This window comes from Natrix helvetica (genome assembly GCF_964273705.1).
Source record: "Natrix helvetica genome assembly, chromosome: 8".
NCBI lineage: Eukaryota > Metazoa > Chordata > Lepidosauria > Squamata > Natricidae > Natrix > Natrix helvetica.
Genome location: NC_138559.1, coordinates 20,367,675 through 20,386,240, shown reverse-complemented (window position 1 = coordinate 20,386,240; position 18,566 = coordinate 20,367,675). Strand labels below are relative to the sequence as shown.

At 42.6% G+C, this 18,566-nt stretch overlaps 1 long non-coding RNA gene across 1 annotated transcript in view; it reads left to right on the top strand.

Moving 5' to 3' along the window:
* LOC309396289 overlaps positions 1 to 18,566 on the top strand; it is a 394,508-nt gene that overhangs the window by 17,720 nt on the left and 358,222 nt on the right. The window lies entirely within an intron of this gene.

Sequence of the window (18,566 nt, the reverse complement as noted above, 5' to 3'; positions counted from 1 at the left end):
CAATCCCCCCATCCCCCTGCCTGTGATAACTCAGGAGCAAGTCAGGAAAGCTTCGCGAGTGGACACACTCTCTCTCATCCCAACCCACCTCACAGAGTTGTTGTTGTGGAGAAAATAACAGGAGGAAGGAGTAATATGTGTTATATGTTCATATCTCGAGGTGCTTATCAAGTAATGAAGGTGGGATAAAAAACAAATCAAATAGCTCAATAAAAGATACTCTCTAGAACAGGGGTGTCAAACTCGATTTCATTGAGGACCACATCAGGTTTGTGTTTGACCATGGGGGGACAGGGTGTGTGTGGCCAGCTTGACATCCCTCGTATCAGGAGCGCCTGTGGTGCCCTTAGCACTCTGCCAGTGAAAACACACCCCTGAGCTCCATTTTCAGCTGCCATGGCCTCCTGCCACCCTCTGCCAGCCGAAAATGGAACTTGAGAGCCTGTTTTCGCTGGCAAAAACGCTGCGTGCTGGTCCTCTGCTGTTTCCAGGGCGGTCCCATGAGCCAGATCTAAGTACCTCACAGGCTGGATCTGGTCCCTGGGCCTTGAGTTTGACATCCCTCTTCTAGAGCGAGTAACTGCCTCCTTGTTTGTTTGTTTTTGAAAAACTCAAGTGAAAATTCACTTGAGAAATGTCTCATTTAGCTCAATTATGGTCATAAGTCAAGGACTGCCAGAGATATAGGCTACATTGTCTCACTATGATATGTTTTCAAGACTTAAACATTCATATTTAAATTAACCGAGGCTCTACTTCTCCCACGATGCCTAAGTCAATGTGCAAAGGGTTTGCTGGTATTGACCCAGTTTTAATAAACTATGATTGAAGTCTACTTCTGCTCAGCATATCAATATCAAGAATGTTCCATTATCACCTAGATAATACGATGTTTTTCTGGCTTCTCAGAGGCGCCTTTTTCATCTGTTCTGGCCACAGGAGGTTGGACTTAATAATTCCTTACAATGCAATCTTACATAAAAATCACATTGAAATAGCTATGCTTGAGAATATTAAGGCAAGCAGTGAGGAAGAAAAAATTTGCATGCTGTAGATTAATTGGATAAGAATAAGATTATCCCTTCCCTTATAATGCCAGATTAAAATATTGGATATTATGATAGTTAAAATGGACTTTAAAAGCATACTTATCCTGGGTATTTGGTAATATAACAGATAGTTATGACACCAATTCAAGCAGCCTAAGAGTTTAGAGCCAAGGGTACTGTGGACTACTAACTGTGAAAGCAATAGCACTTAGACTTGTATACCACTTCACAGTGCTTATACAGCACCCTCTAAGTGGTTTACAGAGGCAGAATCTTGCCCCCAACAATCTGGGTCCTCATTTTACCAACCTTAGAAATATGGAAGGCTGAGGAAATAGCAATAGCACCTAAATTTATATACCACTTCACAGTGCTTTACAGCCCTCTCTAAGAGATTTACAGAGTCAGTGTTGTGCCAGCAGAGCTGGCAGCAGATTCAGACAGTGAGGAGGTTGAACATGGGCCAGTCCTGGAGTCTGGGGAAGGCTCTGATGAGGACTCTGTGTTGGAACCATATACTAGTTGTCAGCTGCCTTCAGAGTCAGACATCAGTGAGGCAGAAGAACAGCTGGAGCCTGTTCCCAGTGTGCGCATGCACAGCGTTGCCAGACGAAAGGAACAGCTAAAGAGCAGGGGTCGACTTGAGAGTAAGGCCACAGGTGGACCATGAATGGCCCCTCCCAGAGGGAATAAAAGAGGAGCGAAAGGGGAGTGGAGTTTGCAGGAGACAATTAGTTCGCTTCATTGGTTCGTGACTCTCTGAAACTCCTTGCCAAGTTCTGCAGATATCAGACTGGCAGCTCTCCAAGCCAGATACGATCTGTGACTGTAAATCCTCCTTTGGGAAGCCTAGGTCAGAACAGTCAGCATCTTGCCCTCAACAATCTAGGTCCTCATTTTACCGACCTGAGAAGAATGGAAGGCGCCAAAGACAAATTCCTTGGGTGTCCAATCAAAGCCAATAAATTATTCTATTCTATTCTATTCTATTCTATTCTACTCTACTCTACTCTACTCTACTCTACTCTACTCTACTCTACTCTATTGAAGGAGATCCAACATATATGTCCAAGAATGGAGAAAAGTAAACTGTATAGTCACGAGGGCTTGAACCTGAGTTTCCTGGTAACAACCAAATCTTAACCACAAAAGTTATCACTCCATTCTTGTCCGGAGGGAAGAACTCATCTCACTGAAATTTGATTTTATCTCCAGGTGGGATTCAAACACACAAAAAGACCATATATGTTCTCACATGCTTACCTGCATTGATAACAACAACAACAACAACAACAAAGGAATATCTATGGGGATTCTCAGTCATCCAGGTCATGGTTGTCCCAAAGGTGCTTTTTTCAAGAGGCAATTGAACTTTCTGTTTTTTCTTTGAAGACGTTTCACTTCTCATCCAAGAAGCTTCTTCAGCTTCCCTACCATCCAGTCAGAGCTGAAGAAGCTTCTTGGATGAGAAGCGAAATGTATTCAAAGAAAAACCAGAAAATCCAGTTGCCTCTTGAAAAAAGCATCTTTGGGGCAACAACAAAGGAACAAGATTCTTATTTCAGAAGCTGCTCATCTGTCGCCATCTTGGTTCCTTCTTTTTCAACAAGATTTTTTTAAAAATTCTGACACGCTGTGAATTTATCACAGCGTTCCCTTCCTCCGTGCTGGATTCTCCCCCCCCCACTGCAATTTCTTTATTTAGGTATTATTGACAGGAATAGAATAATGATGTGGGCTTAAACCTGTCTGGAATAATCTAACTACTGAAATAAGGTTGCATTTTGGAGAAGGATGACAGCAGCTTGCTAAGTTTCCAAGAAGCCCTTAAGCAAATGGTAACTAATAGATGAATCTGAGCAGTAATATTCCCCACTGAAAGGCAAAAAAAAAATCATTTCTCTGTCTGGATTTAATAAACGGTGTCTGTGTAATATATTGAAGATATTTGACTATTGTTACACATGCTTTTTCCCCCCTCTTTTCTTTTTAAAAGTCCTTTGCTATCTTATTGTTCTGTAAATACCATCAAAGCGGATAGCGATTTAACCAGACTAGAAATTCCCTTGAGTGCTGGCCTTTTCAGGGGTGGTTTTTTTTTTTTTACCATTTAAAAGTGGTTTTAAGGCTGAAGACTGGTAAGAAAACGGGGAAAAATAATTAAAAATGACTCAGAAATAGGGCAGCTAAAGATGCCTGGGGACACTTTTTAAATGATGCTGTCGCTTCAACTTCTGTGCTCCTAGGAAAAAGGTTGGTAATACAAGCTGTCAAATATGGAAGGTAAAAAAATATTTAAAAAGTTATTTTAAAAAGGTTCTGATCAGCTGCGCTGCACGATCCTTGGAACCTTTTTTAAAAACCTTTTTAAAGCATTTTTTTTTTTTAGCATTTCACCCCTAGCATACAGGTAATCCTCAACTTATGGCTGCAATTGGGATCAGAATTTCCACTGCTAAACAAGGCTGTTATGGAGGGAGGGAGTTGTGCATGATTTTATGACCTTTTATTACCACCGTTGTTAAGTGAATCCCCACAGCTGTTAAGTGAATTGTACGGTCATTAAGTAAAAGTGGCTTCCCCCATTGATCACAGGTCCCCAGGATGCTGCAACTGTTGTAAATATATTCCAGTTGCCACATGACCAAGATTTTTTTGGATCATGTGACCGTGAGGATGCTATTATGGTCATAAGTGTGAGGACTGGTTGAAAGTCACTTTTTTCAGGGCTGTGGTAGCTTTGAACAGTCATTAAAATGGATGGTTGCAGATCAAAGACCACGGAACCTAAGTCCCAAAGGTGCTTTTTTTTTTTTCAAAAGGCAACTGGACTTTGTTGTTCCTTGAAGATGTTTCCCTTCTCATCCCAGAAGCTTCTTCAGTTCTTCTTCAGTCAGAACCGAAGAAGCCTCTTGAATGAGAAGCAAAACGTCTTCAAGAAAAAACAAAGTCCAGTTGCCTTTTGAAAAAAAAAAAAAGCACCTGATATGGATGTCTGAGGATCTCCATAGACACCTGAATTTAACAATGCAGCAGCTTCTCCTCTGAAGAGCAAGAAGAAGACAAGTTATGGGGCCTGAACTATCAAGCTGTATGAATCCCCTCTGAAATCAGCAGCAGAACTGTGAGGATGTGCTTGCATAAATCTTGACAAAGACTCCCTCCGCAAAAAGCCTAATGTGTCAATTTAACCCCAAGCTACTGGCAGTTATCAGAGGTACTCACGTATATCAGAGAGTGGTAAGATAGGAACAGGAATAGAATAAAATTCTTTATTGGCCAAGTGTGATTGGACACACAAGGATAAAAGACAAGATGCATTCATCAAGAATCATAAGGTACAACTTTTAATGATAGTCATAGGGTACAAATAAACAATCAGGAAACAATCAATAGCAATCTAAATCGTAAGGATACAAACAACAAAGTTACGGTCATACAGTGATAAGTGGGAGGAGATGGGTGATAGGGACGATGACAAAATTAATAGTAGTGCAGACTTAGTAAATAGTTTGACAGTGTTGTGGGAATTATTTGTTTAGGAGAGTGATGGCGTTCGGGGAAAAAACTGTTCCTGTGTCTAGTTGTTCTGGTGTGCGGTGCACTATAGCGTAGTTTTGAGGGTAGGAGTAGAGACAATTTATGTCTAGGATGTGAGAGGTCTTATTTTCACAGCTCTCTTTTGACTTGTGCAGTGTACAGATCCTCAATGGAAGGCAGGTTGGCAGCCATTGTTTTTTCTGCAGTTCTAATTTTCCATTGAAATCTGTGTCTGTCTTGTTGGGTTGCAGAACCAAATGAGACAGTTACGGAGGTGCAGATGACAGACTCAATAAATCCTCTGCAGAACTGTATCAGCAGCTCCTTGGCCAATTTGAGCTTTCTGAGTTGGCACAGGGCTGTTATCAGAGGTACTGACGTAAAGCAGAAAGTGGTAAGATCCAAAGTGGTTCCTCATCTTTAAGGGGAAGAAAGCAATTTCTGCTGATTGTCTCTCTCTCTTTCTTCTATTCTCCCTCCCTCGGCTTTATCCTCCGAAATGGACTGGGGTCAAAAGAGCAAGAAGGACAGTATCGATCTACTTTATATTTTCTGCCACCCGAGAGATCTCTGCACTCCCTTGGCTTTTAACAGGGTGATTTAGATCAGAGATGTCAAACTCAAAGCCCCAGGGAGGTGCTTAGAGCTGAACCAGCCCACAGTGCCTCTGCCAGCAAAAACGGAGCTCAGTTTTCACTTGTAGAGGGTTGTAGGAGGCCGTCCCCGCCAAAAAAACGGGCCCCGGGAATCTGTGCATAGCCCCCCTCGAGGTCTGTTTCCACTGGCAAAGGGCTAGCAAAACTAAAGCTAACAACAAAAGGAGAAATGTTTTCCCTTTTGCATTTGAGCCTGCAAGAAGGGACAGGAAAGGAGAAAGAGAAAGAGGAAAGACAAAGAAAAAGAGGAAAAGATGGGAAGGAGGAAAAAATAAGCAAGGAAGGAAAAATAAGGAAAGAGGGGAAGGAAGGAAGAAGGAGAATGAAGAGGGAAAGAAAAAGAAGAAAAGGAAGGAAGGAAGGAGATTATAATGAGAGGGAGGGAGGGTCTGAGGGAAGTCTGCCTTAACCCTTGGCCAACACAGGTGTTCCTGATACAAGTGATGGCAAGGTGGCCACACCCACCCTGGCCACACCCCTTATTCCGAGGTCAAACACAAACATGATGCAGCCCTCAATGAAATCAAGTTTGACACCCTTGATTTAGATTTTTTTTGCAAACGTGGGAAAGAAAGGCACATGTGCAGGTTTCAACCTCTGGGAGGGTCCATCGCCATCTAACTCCACCCTTGTGGATGATTGGAATCCATGACCTTGTTCTTTACGTCACGTGCATAGTTTCCTTCCCCTTTGTCCCTTCTGCACTCTGCTAAGCTAAGTTTTGCTGGATTGACACATCACGCTGAGCTATAAACCGGGTATAACAAGTTTATGGCTGGGTTCACACAAAATGTTACATTGCAAATCATGGCTTTAAACCAACAATGGCTAGCTTTGCTCAGGGCGTTAAATAAAATCGGCAATATGCTTTAGCAAGAGCTATCAATCCACTCTTCGTGTTTTCCCTAGCCAGCCACAGATATCACGTTCCTAAATAATCACAGACCTTCACTACATGCCACTTTATGAGGATGGGCAAGGACGGGAGGAGAGAGAAGTAAAACCATGCAAAATAAAACTTTCTACGTACTCCACATGCTTCCAAATATTCTCCCACCGACGGAATATTCACATGCTTCCAGCTAAAGATTCCAGAAGGGCTATGAAACGGTTTGATTTTTGCCCCATTATAGAAGGACAACTGGTACTCTGACTAAATGCACCCTTGGTCCAATAAACACAAAACAGCTCTGAATATATGGCACATCTTGTGCAGTGCCAGATGTCATGGGCTAGACAAGAAGCAGTGGGTGGAAACTAATCAAAGAGAGAAGCAACTTAAAACTAAGGAGACATTTCCTGACAGTTAGAACAATTAATCAGTGGAACAGAAGTTGCCTCCCGAAGTTGTGAATGCTCCAACACTGGAAGTCTTTAAGAAGATGTTGGATAACCATTCGTCTGAATTGGCATAGGGCGGGTGTTGGCAGCCCCTGGCTCCAGAGCTGCATGCACAGAAGCATCGTGCACGAGCATGAGCGAGCCGGTAGCGCCAGGATTTGCAACCCACCTCTGCTGCATACGGCTCTTTCGTCCCTCTGCTGCGGCTCCCTGTTGTCCTGTCATGGCAGAGAGACGGAAGAACCGTCGCCCTTTCACAATGGCGGTGGCGATGGCCAGAGCCTTACTGTGGGAGTGAAGCGCCCCTGCGCTTGTAGAAATGCATTCTGCCTTTGTCACGGTGTATTTGCTGTCGCTGCCTCCATGGCCTGCCCACTACTCTCACAGCGCCTTGTGCAGCACAGTGAAATTTAGCGAGCTTCACAATGGGGGAGACCAGGTTCCCTCCTTCTGGAGCCCATCACAATGCGAAGGGTCGTCATTGGCTCACTCTGGCCTCCCGGATGTCAGTTGCTTTTCCTGCACAGCCACCAGTGTTGTGATGCCCCACCTCCCCGCCAGCCAGCTGGTCTTCGGCTGGTCAGCTGTCTGTCCCTGGGCTCATCGGCCTCTGGACATCAGATTCCCACCAGCCAGCACCAGTTCAGGGGTTCTTTTCCCCCCCAGGGGACAGAGAGAGAGGAGGGAGAGAGAGAGGGGGGAGAGAGAGGGGGGGAGAGGGGGGAGGATGGGAAAGCGAGAGAGGGGGTGGGAAAGAGAGAGAGACAGAGACAGAGAGAATGAGGAAGAGAGAAGGAGAGAGGGGGAAAGAAAAAGAGAGACAGAGAGAGAGAGACAGAGAGACCAAGAGAGACCAAGAGAGAGGGGGAGACAGAGAGGGAGGATGGGAAAGCGAGATAGGGGGAGGGAAAGAGAGCGAGCGAGAGACAGAGAGAGAGAGAATGAGGAAGAGGGAAGGGGAGAGGGGAAAAAAAAGAGAGACAGAGAGAGACAGAGACCAAGAGAGAAGGGGAGAGAGAGGGGGAGGGATGGAAAGCAAGCGAGCGAGAGACAGAGAGACAGAGAGAGAGAGAGAGTCATGTGACTGGGTGGGCATGAGTGACCTCAAATTGGCCACGCACATCCAGGTTTTGTGACTCCTGGTGTTTTCTGTGGGAAACATGTCCAAATGGCTCATTGAGTTTCTAAGGTTTCAGACCCCTGGTATAGGGTTTCCTCTCTAAGCAGTGGGCTGGACTAGAAGACCTTCAAGGTCCCTTCCTTGTTATTCTATTCTATTCTATTCTATTCTATTCTATTCTATTCTATTCTATTCTATTCTATTCTATTCTATTTGCTTCTTTTTTTAAAAAAATGAAAGTTTGTTTGTTTTACAGCTTTGAAACTCACTCGGTATCCCAGGAAACCAGAACAGGAAGTTCATTCCTCTGCTTTGCTCACCTGGGATCAAAGCTCAGCTGCTCCTTTCAGAAATAAACAGACTGTAGAACAAGCCTAAATGGATGCACAGCTTCCCCAGGGTTCCTGCAGGCATTTTGGTTTTTTTTTTTTTTTAAAAAGCAGGGAGCTTCCTCCCTCCCCCCCTCGCTTTCTTCTTCCATCATCAATGCTCTCCTTTGCCTGCTGCCACTCATCTCCAGGTACAACTCCTTTCTCCCCTGGCACAGGGAAGGCTCAGATGTTGGGTGGAGGGAAGAGCATCATCTGGCTGGAAAATACACCAAGAGTAAATCTCATCCCCACAGAGACTTTTCTTTAAAGATCTGTCCTAGGATATATCTTGATCAAAAGGATTTTGCAGAGCAGGGCAGAAAGAATGTTATTTTGAACAAAGAGCCTTCTGCTGTTGTTTGTAAGCTTCCTTCCTTCCTTCCTTCCTTCCTTCCTTCCTTCCTTCCTTCCTTCCTTCCTTTCTTTCTTTCTTTCTTTCTTTCTTTCTTTCCTTCCTTCATTTTTTCCTTCCCTCCCCCTCCCTCTTTACTCCCTCCCCTCTTTCATTCATTCATTCATTCATTCATTATTTTCTACATCTATTTTTTTACCGGGGTTTAATATTTGTGGAAAGTTTAGCTGGTGCCTTCTTGTTCACACTTAATTTGCTCTTGACTCCTCTTTACACCTTCCACCATGGCTGTGAAGGACTTTCCAATTTAGGAAACACATGGTCTGATAAGAAGGGTGAAAGGAATGGAAGACCAGCAGTCCTGTTAACACCTCAAAGACTTTCAGGGATCCTCATTAGACCATCTTCGTGTCGACATCCAAAGAATGTTTCTTTGAACATGTGCAAAACCAACATGCCTGAGTTGTGATGAACTGGAAAATGGAGTGGATTGAGAAAATCAGGAACAACTGACCATCTGTAAATATATTCAAACAAACTAGCGTGACATGAGGCTTCTCTGTCTTCTCTAAATGTAAACTGAGTCGAAGCCCCACTCCTTGCAAGCACTGATGATGCCACCTAGTTGGGTAATGAAATGTCTGCAAGAAAACCACCAAGCTCAGTAATTGCGGGGGGGAGAGTAAGAACTGACATGGTGACATTTTAAGGGAGAGGGAAAATCCAGAGAAAGTGGTCTTAGACCTACCAGCACTGGCCATGGCTCTGCCTAATCCTGGCATGGAAGTCTGAAGAATTACACTGAGTGGGAAGGAAAACTTCCCAAACTGCAACACTATGTAATAATTCCAGCAAATATTTCTTGAAAATAACGGCTTCTTTGCAGGTCTCAGCCCTGTGCTATAAATCTTGCTCTACTTTGCACACCCCATATATATGTCTGGCCTTCTGAACTCAAAGACTTTATGGTCAGGAACCCTACAGTATTAAATTAGTTTTGTCATTGGGGTTTCTATTGCCACCAGGTTTACAGCAAATTTTGGCGGGGGTAATATCGCTCGGATTCTCCTCCCCCATTCCAATTTGTTGGGGGGGGGGGAGATCTCAGCTGTGCAGAAACGCTTAGCTCACAAATATGAAAAATGGTCAGAATTGCAGGTTGCTTTCATTCTCTTGAACCAATCCATTTCTTTGGGTGGGAAAACTTAATCAGAAAGGAAGGCCTTGTCTGCATTTGTGCATATCTGTGTCAATGCTGCTCATTTGCAGTCCTAATCAGAAAGTTTACATGAGCCTGTATAGTGTAGTATATTACACAAACAAGCCCTAGCAACTGCTGTAGCAAAATAAATTAGTAGCTGTTGTAGACAGCCATGAAAACAATAATAAACATGTTATGAGCAAGGCAAGCCTCTATTGTGTTCGATCTCTCACTTGCAAATTAAGTGCCTACAGATGTATTGCCTAAACCACCCTTGACTTTCCGTGATAAAAGAGGAAGTACATAAATATACTTCAGAACGACTTTATTTTAATTTCCCCTCTCTAATCAAAGCCTCATTTACTAGTGATTTAATGCATCAAGTCTGTTGGTTGTGCAACCCTTTTAAAGACCTTAGAGTTGATTTATCTGTCATATAATTGAGGTTACACAGCATGTTAATTTGCTTTTGCATAACTGAATATTTATCGTATGTCTGTCTATCTATCCATCTATCTATCTATGTATCTATCAACTATCCATCCATCCATCTGTCCATCCATCCATCCATCCATCCATTCATCTGGTTTAGCACCTGTTAACCCTGAATCAAACCTGGCTGAAGCCATCTTCTGCTGCTTCACAGTTGCCATGCACTATGGGGGGGAGGATGAGGGGAAAATATGTCAGAGTTTGTTGCAGCAATCAAAGCCAGACAGCACACACAGGTAATGTGATTCAGCAGGCTTCATTAACTTCTATCTATCTATCTATCTATCTATCTATCTATCTATCTATCTATCATCTATCTATCTATCTATCTATCTATCTATCTATCTATCTATCATCTATCTATCTATCTATCTATCTATCTATCTATCATCTATCTATCTATCTATCTATCTATCTATCTATCATCTATCTATCATCTATCTATCTATCTATCTATCTATCTATCTATCTATCTATCTATCTATCTATCTCTATCTCTATCTCTATCATCTCTATCTACAGTCTGTCTGTCTATCTATCTATCTATCTATCTATCTATCTATCTATCTATCTCTATCTCTATCTCTATCATCTCTATCTACAGTCTGTCTATCTATCTATCTATCTATCTATCTATCTATCTATCTATCTATCTATCTATCTATCTATCTATATCTATATCTATATATCTATCTATATCTATATATCTATCTATATCTTTCTCTCTCTCTCTCTCTCTCTCTCTATTTATCTATATCTATCTATCTATCTATCTATCTATCTATCTATCTATCTATCTATCTATATCTATATCTATATATCTATCTCTCTCTCTCTCTCTCTCTCTCTCTCTCTCTCTCTCTTTATCTATATCTATCTATCTATCTATCTATCTATCTATCTATCTATCTATCTATCTATCTATCTATCTATCTATCTATCTATCTATCTATCTATCTAATATAGCACATGAGACATACATACAATACCAAGAGTGGCTCTTCCAACGTGGTAGAGATTACAAGCAAACACAGGCAGATGAGAAGAAAACAGTTTCCAGTTTCAGTTCAGAGTTCAGGCTACTTTGTGAGCTTTTGCACAGACTAAGAGCTTCAGTATGAACCAAGCCACGCCCAGGATACCAGCCATCTCTAGCAAATACTGTTAAAATTTCCAAGCAGCCCTCATTGGCTGACCCAGTTGCCATGTCTCTTCCAGTCATAAACTCTCAATACTCTGACAAAATAGCTAGACCAATGATGGCTAATGTTTTCCAGACCAAGTGCCCAAAGTGCATTTGTCTCTGTGTGTGTGTGCATGTGCGTGCACCTGCACCCCTAAAATACAATGCACAAACAGGCCCCATGCATGTGTCCTGCACATGCGCACCCCCCTGCATTCATCCCACCCCGAGCACGCACGCACGCACGCACGGTCCCCGCATGTGGGGCAGAGACCTGAAAACCACCTGGTCGGTGGGAACCACACGCATGCGCAGCGGAGCTGAGCCGGGGTGATGGCTTGTGTGCCCACAGAGGAGGTTCTGTGTGCCACCTCTTGCACGTGTGCCATAGGTTCACCACCACGGAACTAGACTGTCTCAAAGACAAAAAGCTCTCCTATGGGAACCAAGGTCATCTCAACAGGTGGTAGGAGGAGGAGGAGCAGAAGTGATTGAGGGAGCCCACCAATTGCTTGGATTGGACAATGTGACCTGTGACACCCAGGGAGGGAAACGTTTGCTCTTTTAATTACATGGTAACCACGGAAATCTTTTGGAGTTGCTTTTCACTGGCTGTGCAGGGAACCCTACAACACTTCAGACAAATGGATATCCAACATCTTCTTTAAAACTTCCAGTGTTGGAGCTTTCACAACTTCTGGAGGCAAGTTGTTCCACTGATTAATTCTCACTGTCAGGAAATTTCTCCTTAGTTCTAAGTTGCTTCTCTCCTTGATTAGTTTCCACCCATTGCTTCTTGTCCTGCCTTCAGGTGCTTTGGAGAATGAGTGAACTCCCTCTTTTTTGTGGCAGAAACCCGTAGGTTGGATAGAAATACAAAACATCCTCCGCTTAGCCCCTGTACAATATAAGTACAATTTGAAGCTTGCATACCTAGTCCGGCCCTTTGAAATTGGTTGATAAAAACGTGACAAGCCATTGAGGAAAATGTAAGAATAGTCTCCTCTAATCAAGCTTTGGGGAGACAAAAGGGGTCAACACTGAGAAGAGGTCTAGCATACATAAATCAGCAGACAGGAAATCAATGTTAAATGCAGCGTTTGCCAAAAGTCTTCTAAAGGTCACATGTAAGCCAGAAAACAATGTTTAATTAAAGGAAGTGATGCCTTTATACGGGCAAGAAATAAACATGGCTGACAGTCTGAGCCCAGCTTTACGATTTGAGGAATTGAGAAATCTGTCCTAGTTTGCTAGAAACCTGCCCACCCCTAAGCTAGTTGTAAGTTAAGGACCATAAAAAGTTATAGCCCAGGTTTTTTTTTAAAAAAAATCTTCTTCGGGAAAATCTGTGCATTCTTTACCTAGGTGAAGTAGCAGGAGGCATTTTGTGAGGTAGAAAACCTTGCTTGAGATGGCAGAAATGAGGAAATAACAATACATGTGGTTTGAAAGACATTCACAAGAACAGCATGGAGGATATGCCTACTAATCTCTTACTCTCTCTGTCTGTCTGAAATATTCTCAATTTATGATGGTGACTCCGGAACTAGCCCTGGGATGACATTTTCAGGATTGCTGGGAGGCGGGTGGTGTACCAACACAATAAATATATACAGGGCAAGCTGGATACCCGTGCTTTGTGATGAAACTATGCGATCGGGCAATGCAGGAGAAATTCAGTTCACAATCCGTTGACTCAGTGGTGGTTGGTGATTGAAACACATAAGGGAATATTGCTCCTGACGCCTTGAGTCCATAAGCAGTTCCATAGGTGGAAGGCATAGACATCTTGGTGAAGTACCAATGTTTAGTACTGTAAGGAGCCCCAGACAGCTCCTGAGTGAAGGAATGGAACGTCTGCTGGTTTGAACTGAGGTAACAGAATGTGAGGCAACTGGCAGTTGGAGTTCTTTTCAGATGGGGAGTGGGAGTAGAATGTCTAACTCCTTAGCATCAGAGCATGTTAATATAAGGCAACTGGCAGTTGGAACAGAGTTCTTTTCAGGTGGGGAGGGGGAGTAGAATGTCTAACTCCTTATCAGAGCATGTTAATTACTGTATAAGAAATACTAATGATCTGATGGTCATTTCGAAAAATCCTTTCTTAGCGAGCACCTAGAAGCCAAGAGGAACATACATGCCAAATTTCAAGTTTGTAGGCTTTATGGTTCTGGAGATTTCATGATGAGTGAGTGTACTTGGCTTTTATATATATAGATTTGGGGATGATATTCTTTGAATACATTATCTTTTGAATGCTCCATTTCCTGCTCTTAAATAAAATCCATATTCTCCAATAGCAATGGCAAGTTTTTATTTAAGAAAGCTGGGCAATGATATTACCTCTCTGTATTGAAATGAGAACTAAACTGCTAGCATTTGGTACTCCATTGCTGTTCGTGGCCCTACATGGGAGGGGAAAAAAAGTCTGATAAAACACGGAAAATAAATTTGGAAGGCTGGAGAGGAGATGTGTCACAATTACAAGCAGTCGTAAACCTCCAAGCAACATTGATTGAAAAGCCCTCTCTCTGAATTTTAGCACCAGAGAATGAGATGATTAAATGTATAGATTTGGACAATAAAGAGAGTGAAATGGGATTATTTTCCTCAAAATTGCATTTAGACTTGTTGCCCCCCAGCAGATTGCCTGTATTTTAAGCAGGGGTGGGGGTGGGGAGAGGGAAATGAACTTGCTTGACCCCTGTCCTTGGTGCTGAACAGCATGAAATTGGCAATTATGCTGAAAGACCAGGAAGATTGAGATTGAGGCAGCAGGGGCGAGGCCAGCCTATTTGCCAGTTCTCCGAACTACTCAAACTTTCCACTACTGGTTCTTGAGAACCTGTCAGAACTGGCTGAATATCATCTCTGACGCACACATGGAAAGGTATGGCTAGTTTTTCTTTTTTCTTTTATTTTTTCCCCCTAATTACTTGCAATAGGGACTATTCTTTATACTATCTATGTTGTTTGTATTTTTTTTGTCATAGATTACACCAGTGAGGCTCAAACCAACCTTGTTGTCTACATGATGTACAATGACAATAAAGTCTATGCCATGATATATTTATGTCATCTACATCCCACCCAGTCATGTAAATGGAGGTGCACAGTAGATTAAAGAAAAAGGAGTCCCATCACATGTCATTTGTTGAAGTTTCACACTTGAAATGACTTCAACCTTGATTGCAGCAGAAGACGGTGACATTTTTTTTTTTGCTAGAAAAAGTTGTAATGGATTGCCCTGAAAATACAACAACTGCTGGCTTGAAATATCATCCAAAATTCAATTTTGAGCTCTCTCTTTTTTTTCATTCTGTGCAGGCAGATGGGGAGTCAGTTAATCTAGGCCATTTATGGAGCACCTGTAATCTGAACTTAATCAGTTATCTAGGGAAGGTGGCTTTTAAATCTGTCGCTGAAGTTGGAGTTGATTAATGTGCCGCTTGATACCATGCAAGTGCAACATTGGGATCCTGTTTGGCAATAATTTATTGTAACCTGGTAAGCAGGAATGTGAATGATTTGTTGGAAAGCTATTCAAGGTCATTTTCAGGATGAGCAGGAGGAAAAAAAAAACCTCGTTCAGTGTTGAAAGAGAACCAGTCACAACTCACTGATGAGTTCAGCTGTATGGTTTAACACCTTTAAATGTACCTTTCATGTTCACTTAGAACATGCTTGGTTTAAAAATAATGTGAAGCATGAATTTTCCCCTACAGAAAAATGAAAACTTGGAATTTATATGTATCCATTGCTAAGGGTAGACATGAATCTACCTAGTGAGGGAGCCCGGTGTGTGTGTGTGTGTGTGTGTGTGTGTGTGTGTGTGTGTGTTTGGTCTTCGAACCAGGGGTGTTTTCTGCTAGAGTGAGGGGTGGGACCAGATGATCTCCAAGGTCGTCATCTTGACCAAGAGGTGCAAATTTCCTCTGTAAGATCAGCTCATCCTATGAATGCCCTTGACTTGTTCTTATGACCCCACATGTATTTTGATTTGGATGAGCTTCTGCTTGGCGGAAGGACAGCCCAGCCCCTACACTTTGGCTCTCTTTCATACGGCCTTGATTTCAGGGAGTGGAGATGCTGTTATAAATAGCTTGAAAGCTTTTCAATTTCCCTTGCTTCTTAATTAAGTTAACCTCCCAGCCACGTGGCAGACTATGGCTTTTGTCTCTCCTGACAACGTCTCATCTTGTGCCGTCCTGTTGGCTCCAGATTCCACCAGCAACATAGCACAGGGAGCTTCTCATAGGATAATCCCTTTTTCCCCCAGCACAAATAACATTTGCTGTAGTGTCTCTGTGGTTCAGTTGCTGTGGTCCTGTTGCTAAAGAAAATGCTAAATAATACATCGATGATAACAAGCAGTGGGAAGTATAGTATCTGGGTAAGCAAGAAGGACGTTCTTTATTTAGAATGAGTGATAACAGAATAACCGACTAACAGAGCAGGAAGGGAGGTCTTCTAGTCCAACCCTGTACCATTGCAGACAAATTTTTGTCCAATCTCTTCTTAAAAACCTTTAATTTTAGAGCACCCACAGCTTCTGGAGGCAGGTCAGGCCAATCCTAATGACCCAGATGCAAAGTGAAGGGAGGAGATTTGCACTCAGTTCAAAGGACTGGAAATATTTTTTTAAAAAATGAGAATAATAATTCTTGGACAAATGTTGAATAGAATAGAATAGGAATAGGAATAAGAATAGAATAGGAATAGAGTAGAGTAGAGTAGAATATAATAAAATAGAATAGAATAGAATTAGGAATAGAATAGGAATAGGAATAGAATAGGAATAGAATAGGAATAGAATAGGAATAGAATAGGAATAGAATAGGAATAGAATAGGATAACAGAGTTGAAGGGGACCTTGGAGGTCTTCTAGTCCAACCTCCTGCTCTAGCAGGAAATTCGACACCATTTCAGACAAATGGCTGTCCAATTTCTTCTAAAAAATTTCCAGTGTTGGAGAATTCACAACTTCTGGAGTTCCACTGATTAATTGTTCTAGCTGTCAGGAAATTTCTCCTTAGTTCTAAGTTGCTTCTCTCATTAATTAGTTTCCACCCATTGCTTCTTGCCCTGCCCTCAGGTGCTTTGGAGAATAGCTTGACTCCCTCTTCTTTGTGGCAACCCCTGAGATATTGGAACACTGCTATCATGTCTCCCCTAGTCCTTCTTTTCATCAAACTAGACATACTCAGTTCCTGCACTCATTCATCATATGTTTTAGCCTCCAGTCCCCTCATCATCTTTGTTGTACTTCTCTGCACTCTTTCTAGAATCTCAACATCTTTTTTATATCATGGCGATCAAAACTGGATGCTATATTTCAAGTGTGGTCTTACCTAGGTATTTGCTTACCAAAGCAAATATATCTTCATATGAACACTGGATTGTCCCATTCTATAGAAAGAGACAAAGGCATGAGGCTGGTTGAATCATTTGTCAGAGACTTTAAATCTTTGCATCTTGAAACAAAGATTTCAGTATCTCAAACCATCGGGAGTTTAAAACCTGATGACACCATCTGTAGAATGCTGATAACATTCTGCTGCAGTGCTTCTGTAGGAGATGAGATTATCCCAAAGTCCTAAATTATGGCAGAGAAGGTGAGCTCTCTTTATTCCAGGGAGGAAAGAAGACAGCTGGAGCCAGTGTCTCTAGCTAAAAGTGAAAGAAAAGGTCTGGATAGTTTGGGGGGGGGGGGGAATCTAACCTGTCTCTCTATGGAGAAAAAGAACAGTGAGCGTGGTCACCTCATGGCTGATGCTGTGTTGCAATATTTTTGGGGAGGGCTTATTTTAGCGCATGCGTTCAAAAGCTCAATTGGGCTTATAATCCTGGGAGGTCTTATTTTGGGGAAAACAGATTAGGGACCTGAAAGGAGTCCCCAACTGGGCAACGGTGATGTCACTGGCTAATCATTTCAAGCCAGAAGCACCTTTGGACTTCTGTAATGAAGGCTAGGCTAGGGTTGTGTTTCATCAGAACGGCCAAGTTTCGTGTCATATCTCCTCCACTCCATAGCAATACTCTTTGCAGAGGGAAAAAATGTGTAGGATCAAATGATAATCAGTTCTGCCAGAGATTTTTTACAGAACGTTTAATAATATTCCCTTTCACCGACTCTCTGTTGTGCCTTCAAGATTCCAGACAGATTTTGGATTCCATTTGTGTGGGTTGAACGTCAAAGAAAGGAAGAGAAAAACAACTGATTTTGACTGGAGCAGACCAAGGGCAATATGAGAAGGTGAAAACAAAATGGGGGGCAGAGAAAAAGAGGAAATAAATGTGTGAATATACAAGCTCCATCTGGGCAAACAGAGTCTGCTTCTTTTTGATGGTAGGTGAAAACAAACTTAGCAGTCACATTCAGAGTCAAAATATGGATAAAAACATGCATTGTGGACTTTCTGGGAACTTATTGCTGAGAACCTTCAAGGGTTTGAGAAAGTTCTTAGAGGGCGAAATTTCATTAAGCTTTCTTGGCCTCTTATTCCTAAAACTACCAGCAGCGTATATCCACAAGGTTCTATCTTGTTTGGAAATGAAGGTGTCGTTTTGTTCAAAGGAAATATGATACTCGATGAATGAATGCCTCTGAATATTGGGATTTGGGAAAAGGCTACAAAATCTATATCATAGGAGGTGTTGAGGCCCGCTAGTGGCCAGAGAAGCTGGCAGCAGAGTAGGACAGTGAGGAGGTTGGGGAGGAACATGGGCCAGTCCTGGAGGCTGGGGAAGGCTTGGCAGGGCCCTGTGTCGGAGGCAGAGACAGGGTTGAGCCGTCTGGCAGTGATCAGATGCCTAGGGAGCTAGACAGCAATGAAGCAGAGGAACAGCTGGAGCCTATTCCCAGTCTGGCACAGAGCTGCCAGAAGAAAAGAACAACTCAGAAATCAGGGTAGACTTGGGAGTAAAGTCACAGGTGGAAGGTGAATGGCACCTCCCATAGAAAATAAAAGAGGAGCGAAAGGGGAGTGGGCTTTTGCAGGAAACAATTCATTCGGTTTCAGGAGTGTGAAGATCTGTCCGTGAATCTCAGAGACTCTGTGCCAAGTCTTTCCTTGCACAACACCTCATTTGGACAATATTGACATGGCAGCTTTCCAAGCTAGATAAGGTCTGTAGTCATAAATATTCCTTTGAAAGACTGTTTGCCAGGTCTTTGCTGAATGTGAATGAGAGGAATTCACATTCGTTTAATAAAAGGGGTTTTGTCGGGACCAGGACTCTGCTTCGTGCTTTTTGGGGA